This window comes from Quercus robur, chromosome 3, assembly GCF_932294415.1.
Source record: "Quercus robur chromosome 3, dhQueRobu3.1, whole genome shotgun sequence".
Classification (NCBI taxonomy): Eukaryota; Viridiplantae; Streptophyta; class Magnoliopsida; order Fagales; family Fagaceae; genus Quercus; species Quercus robur.
This window is the reverse complement of record NC_065536.1, coordinates 24954911-24961532: the sequence shown is the minus strand read 5'-3', so window position 1 is coordinate 24961532 and position 6622 is coordinate 24954911.

Below are 6622 nucleotides of genomic sequence, written 5' to 3'. Positions count from 1 at the left end.
TCTAACTGTAAATCAAAAGTGTGATTTAACCTACTAACGCAGCTAACTACCCGGTAAAAATTGGGAGGGAGCTAGTCGAGACACAGCCCGTAGTACCTAAGTGTGTTGGTCAAAAGAGAGTCCACGGGGAACCTAACCCCACCCTCTAGAATTGCCATTAAAGGAAAAAAAGGTTGTACCATGCTTTCTATGGAGAGCAATTTCGCTCTCGTGGCAGTAAGCCACTTCCACTTCACCGGGGATATCAAACTTTTGCCTAAAGGTGGCCAAAGCCGCTGGGGCCTCCAAGAGATAAGAGTAACCTATTTTTGAAATCTAATACTGTGAGAGGGAACTCGTAGAAAGAAGTTGAAGAAACAAGAAAGGGAAGAGAACTTACTTTGGGCTCTAAGGAAGAAAGGGACTCTAGGCTGGTGAGTAAGCGCTCAAAGGAGTGATTCGTAGAGAGTATGCTCAAGAAATAAGAAGTGAAAAAGTGAAAGAATGTTCTAAAGAGAACTATTTATAGGAGCGGAAGAAGACATGGGAACGTTTAATTAGCAATAAATGGGCACGATTCACGAAAGATCCTACAAATGCCAAAGATAACCAACACGCGTGTCGCTTCAGTTTACAAATCGTCAGGCAATAATGACAATTGAACCTGGCTTTCTGGAATAGCACGTCTTTTAAGAAGAGCACCAATGGGAAGCCATAACTGCATGAGTCCCTAGCTGTATGGCTTTCGAAACAAGAAGGCTTGGTCGGTTCCTTAATTCTTCCCGGCAGCCAGGCATGAATCAAGGAGGGGCTAATGTACAGCACCGAGGTACCCAAACCCAATTGGGCCCTAGATTCAGGCCCAATAGCATGGCTCCATTACTCAAAACTCTGCTTAAAACTACCCTCTTAAAATACGAGTTTTGAATCTCGTCCCCTAACCGGTGCTAGGCATAAATTTCCCGAATAACTAAGAAAGTCTTTTATCCAAACGTACCATAGGGTGCTCGGCAGTTCCCAAGAAACATCACTACCAAGCATATTAACTTGAATTAGAACCAAATTCCAAAGCCATAATCTCAACATTCCACTCTCACCTAAACACCCACTTACAACAAATAATATTGGATCTTTGATTGCACTAACAATGGCAGTAATCATGACCTTCCCACTAACTTAGAGTTATAAATAGTAGAAGTTGGGGAAGAAAATGGGGTTCAGAAACGGAGAGAAAAAACAAGGGAGAAAGAGAGAGAGAGAGAAAGAAGGAATATCACTTTGAGTCTCTGTGCCGAGAACGACCCAAAGTAGAAAATCCTCAAACCCGCCTCCTAAATAATTTGTGAGCCCAAGTGAAGTTAGGCCCAATAATTTCATTTTCGGCGCGCACAGTCTTTCTTTCAACAAAGGAAACATGACAAATTCTACTTGTCATTGTTAGGATCCTTGGAGTTGTTCTTCTAAAACCATTCACACTCTTATTCACATTCAAGTGTTTATTGGTCTTACTAGAACTTCCAATTTTAACATTGTTCACATTTACTTTAGAATTGGTGCTAGTTACACCTCTAACCGGACTTTCCTCTTCAATTCATTGATGTTGTCTAAATTGATCTAAAGTGAGATCTTCTGACATGTTATTTAATGTTTTCAAATAATTTAGAAAATCACTTAGGAAAATATTCACATACTCTATCACTTTAAGAGTTTAAGTTCCCATCCTTTAGATTTTCTACTTCACTTTATAACATTTAAACATGTCAAAATTTCATTCTTATATCTCAATTCAAATAAATTCGCAACACATACAAATATTCTAACAAAGAAACTCATCAATCAATTTGAAATTCAAATTGTCCATGAACAAGAAATTTGTACCTTCAATGTTCAAACTATGAACGTGGCTTTTAATGCATTCACAATGTGAAAGAATCATCACCTTGTCTGGCCAACAAAGAAACTTGTTTCTTTAAGCCTTGTTCCATTGAATCTTCATCATGATCGATTCATTATTTGAAGAATTCTTCAAATCCAAGCCAATTTCACAAAACCATGGTTCAACATCTTCAAAGTTGTACCATCATTTACTCCTTGTCTTGTAGCAAATATTGTCTAAGATTGTTAGGGATTTCACCAAATTAAAGAGTAATAATGAAAGAACAAATGAACACATCAAGTAATTAGAAATTAGTGATTGACTTAGAGGCACAATTGAATATTATCTTTAGACAATATTTGTCCTCATACACAAGTTGTTAAAGGGTTTTTACAACCTTATCCCCAGGATACAGCCAAATTTATTGGATTCTACAAATAGCAATTTTAGAGAATACCCACAGGGTTATAATTTTCAAGTGAACATTAACCTCTATTTATACCCATAGGGTTATAACCCTTCAAAAGGTATGTATGGAGAGTTACGATGCCTCAAAAAACTGTTTACAAAATTTAAAACATTTCCCAATGTTCAAAAATGGTTACCACAATTTTGCAGAAAATTATGCAAAAATGGTTTTTACAATGCTCGATCGATCGAGAGGAATCGAGCATCAGTCGAAGGCTTTTTTCAATCGATCGAACAAGAATCGAGCATCAATCAGTTAGGCAAAAGCTTTGGATCATTTTTCTTAATCAATTCGATTGATCAAACAAAAGTTTCGACCGATCGAACAACTTGAAACTTGAATTTTCACAAAGAAAATTCCAGATCTCAAAATTCCATTCTATTCACTTTACAAATGAATACTCTCCAACCTTTTATTATTATTATAACCTATCCTTGTATATACCTATGTATACGACACCAACCACATGAGAATACTAGTGAACATTGAACAATAGAAGTGGTGTGTAATAGTTTCTCTACTTTGAGACTTATCCTAGATCACATAATACAAATGTGGAAAGTGATTAGAGTGACTTTTCTACATGATCATTAACATAGTAGCACCCTACTCATTGTGCTATACTTGTTATACCAACCACATGAGAATACTAGTGAGCATTGAACAATAGAAGTGATGTGTAATAGTTTCTCTACTTGAGACTTATCCTAAATCACATATACCAATGTGGAAAATGCATCCCATAAGATATGTTCTTCATTACCAGGGCGTCCCCCATGGGACGAGTTCTACATGACTCATTATTTCTTGGGACAACAGAATTCTAAGATGCATTTTTTTATTTTTTCCCCCCCCCCCCTTTGATTGATTTGATATTTATATTACTTTATTCTAAATCATACCTACTGAAATTTTGACTATACATAGTGTCTTAATATTCAATTGTATTTTTGTTTTGAGAGATGACCACTAAGCATTAATCAATTGATTGGTTTAAGCACGTTATATTAATTGACACAGTACCCGTTTGGATTCAAATGATTTTGGCGTTTGCATTTTTGTTCTGCGTTTTTCTCTTCTTTTTTTTTTTTTTTGTTTAGCCCGCAATAGTTGACTTTTCCACGGTGAACAGTGCACCCGTGTACTGTTCACGAACCCACAAATTCCACTTTTTAGCAATTTTTTCATTAAAAATGGGTCACACGGCACTATTCACATATTTAAAAATTATTTTACTACAGTGTTTTCAGTTTCAGCAAAAATAAAGTCAATCCAAACAGACCCATATAGCATAAACTTCATGGACTAAAACGATAATTTACCCCAATTTTTTTTTTCTTCCCTTTCTTGATAATTAACAATTTTTTAAATTAATATTGAAACTTATTGAAAAACTTTTTTGTTGTTCTAGAAGAAAAACTTGAGAAACGATTACACGGATATCCTAGAACACATGATAGATATTAGTCTCATAGGATATGCATTTGTGCTGTGATGATTTTTCATTTCATTTTAGTTTCTAATTGGGATTCATTTTTCATTTCTCATATTTCCTTTGAAGGTAAAATCTTTTATGTTTGATTCATAATTTTTTGAGATAAGAATAAGGAATGAACTAGGAAGCATTGGCAGTAGCAAGGGTTGGTTGAAAGAAGAAAGTCGAATCTTAAGCATGTTGAAAGGTCTTGAGGCCTCAATGGGTTTGTCAATTCAAGAAAAAAGCAAGTCATAACAAAGTTGATAAGTATATTGTGAGGGCGTGTGTTAAGTCCTAGCTACTTCCATTTCAAGTGTTTAACAAATTGAACCAAATTATATATGTAATTATGAAATGATCAAATTATAGCTTGACTAGATCTTCAGAGGTATAGCGAATTGCAGACATTATATTATAATATAACTATTATTGAAAAAAAGCGTTTGATTTATTTCACGTTTTCACTTTTCACCACCAGTAGCCAGGTAGTAGTAGGTACACTTGGCGCTTCTAGTGTTAGGTATACTAACTTTCTTAGATTGAGAAATCTGGTTGGTTTTTTAATCCTTTAATGAAGTTATCTTTTTCTCTCTCTTATAATGTGTTTTCCACACGTTATGAACGTGAACGTCCAGAAACATAAGCAAAATAAAGGAAGGTGTTGCTTCATTTTCTATTTCGAGAAGTAGGTAGGATCTTATCAACGGTGTACGTAGATCACTTTTTGCAATTCTTAAAAACTTAGTGCATAAAAATATAGCGATGCGATATTTCTTTATTCTCTGATATAATAGTAGATCTCACTAATTAATTCATGTTGAAATGCAGCGGTAGAGTCAAGATTACAGTTTTGAAGGACAAAATTGAAATGAAAAATAATTTAAATAATAAAATGGATACTAATAACAAAATAGATAAAAATTTATACACTAATAATTTTTAAACAAATCTAATATTTATGTAAGCTTTAATTTATTTATTTTTAATACCTAGTTTCACATATACTAATAACTCTAAGTATTGTTACATCACTCAATATTTTTTAATTAGATATGAATTTTGACAAATCAACCGTTGAATTACATTTTCTTCATATATTCTCCACGCTTGCAAAATTTCAAGGTGTTCAAAGATCAATAATTATGTCATCTATCAATTGTATAAATTTAATTAAGTTTTTGTAGTTTAAAATAATGCATAAAAAATGAGTTTATAGATCAAATGGTAAATAACATCCAATTAGTATGAAAATTGGCATGCATGTTTAGAACATATAGAACATGTAATCCAACAGTGGGATTTTAAACTCACTAATTAATTCATGTTGAAATGCAATGGTAGAGCCAAGATTACAATTTTGAAGGACAAAGTTGAAATGAAAAATAATTTAAATAATAAAATGGATACTAATAACAAAATAGATAAAAATTTATACACTAATAATTTTTTTAAAAATATAATATTTATGTAAACTTTAATTTATTTATTTTTAATACCTAGTTTCACATATACTAATAACTCTAAGTATTGTTACATCACTCAATATTTTTTAATTGGATGTAAATTTTGACAAATCAACTATTGGATTACATTATCTTTGTATATTATTCACGCTTGCAAAATTTTAAGATGTTCAAAAATCAATAGTCATGTTATCTATCAATTGTATAAATTCAATTAAGTTTTTGTAGTTTAAAATAATACATAAAAAAAAAATGAGTTTATGGATCAAATGGTAAAGAATATCCAATTAGTATGAAAATTGATATGCATGTTTAGAACATATAGAACATGTAATCCAATGGTGGGATTTTAAAAATATAAATTTATTAACAAGTTATTGGGCGGTATAACATTACTTAGAGTTACATCAAGTGTAACTTGAACCCAACCCATTTTTTTTATATCATCAAAAAAAAGTAATCAATTTATAATTAATAACAGTCACATTAAGAGATTAATCTAAATATACATAGAATGCTATTAAGAATAACTATAAAACTATTAAGAATATTATAGCAGTATAACTATAAAGTTGTATCTTTACTACCTTGAATGCTATTAAAAAATTATGCATAATTTAACATTTCTTTCTCTATTCTTTTAAGTATTTAAAATTTAACTTCATAGCAAAAATATAGAGTTTGAAACTTTGAAAAAGGGAAAAAGTAGTGTTACTGTTATAAACTTCTTTTTCTTTTCTTTCTTTTTTTTTTTTTTTTTTTTTTTTTTTTTTAAATTTTTTGGAGAATATATTGTTATGAACCTAGGATCTAAGATAGCCCTTTTTTCAAAGTATGGGACGTTTATGTCAAGGGCCAAAATGCTTTGTATTGTAATAAATAGGGGTTATTATATAGGATTTTTTTCCCCATCACACCCCCTTTAGACAAGGTAGTTTGGCAATAAAACTTTCAAACTCCTCCTATAACTTTTTATTAGATGTGAATTTTGAAAATCTAATCATTGAATTGAATATTCTTAACACTTATGTCAAATTTCATTCCAATAGGATGTTATTTAATATTCAATCAATAAAATTAATTTTTATGCATAATTTTAGATCACAAAAATTTGATATTTAAACATTTGATTAATAACATAATTATTGATATTTGATCTTCTTAAAATTTTTCAAGCACAAAAGATATAATAAGAGCATGCAATCAAACAGTCAAATTTTCAAACTTCATATCCAATAAATAGATATAGAAAGAGTTTAATTTTTTTTCTTCTCTAAACTAGTATTTAATGGTGAGAAATAATTTTCTTCAGTTTCTTTCCCTTTTTAGTTGGATGTGTGACATGTGACATTTATAAT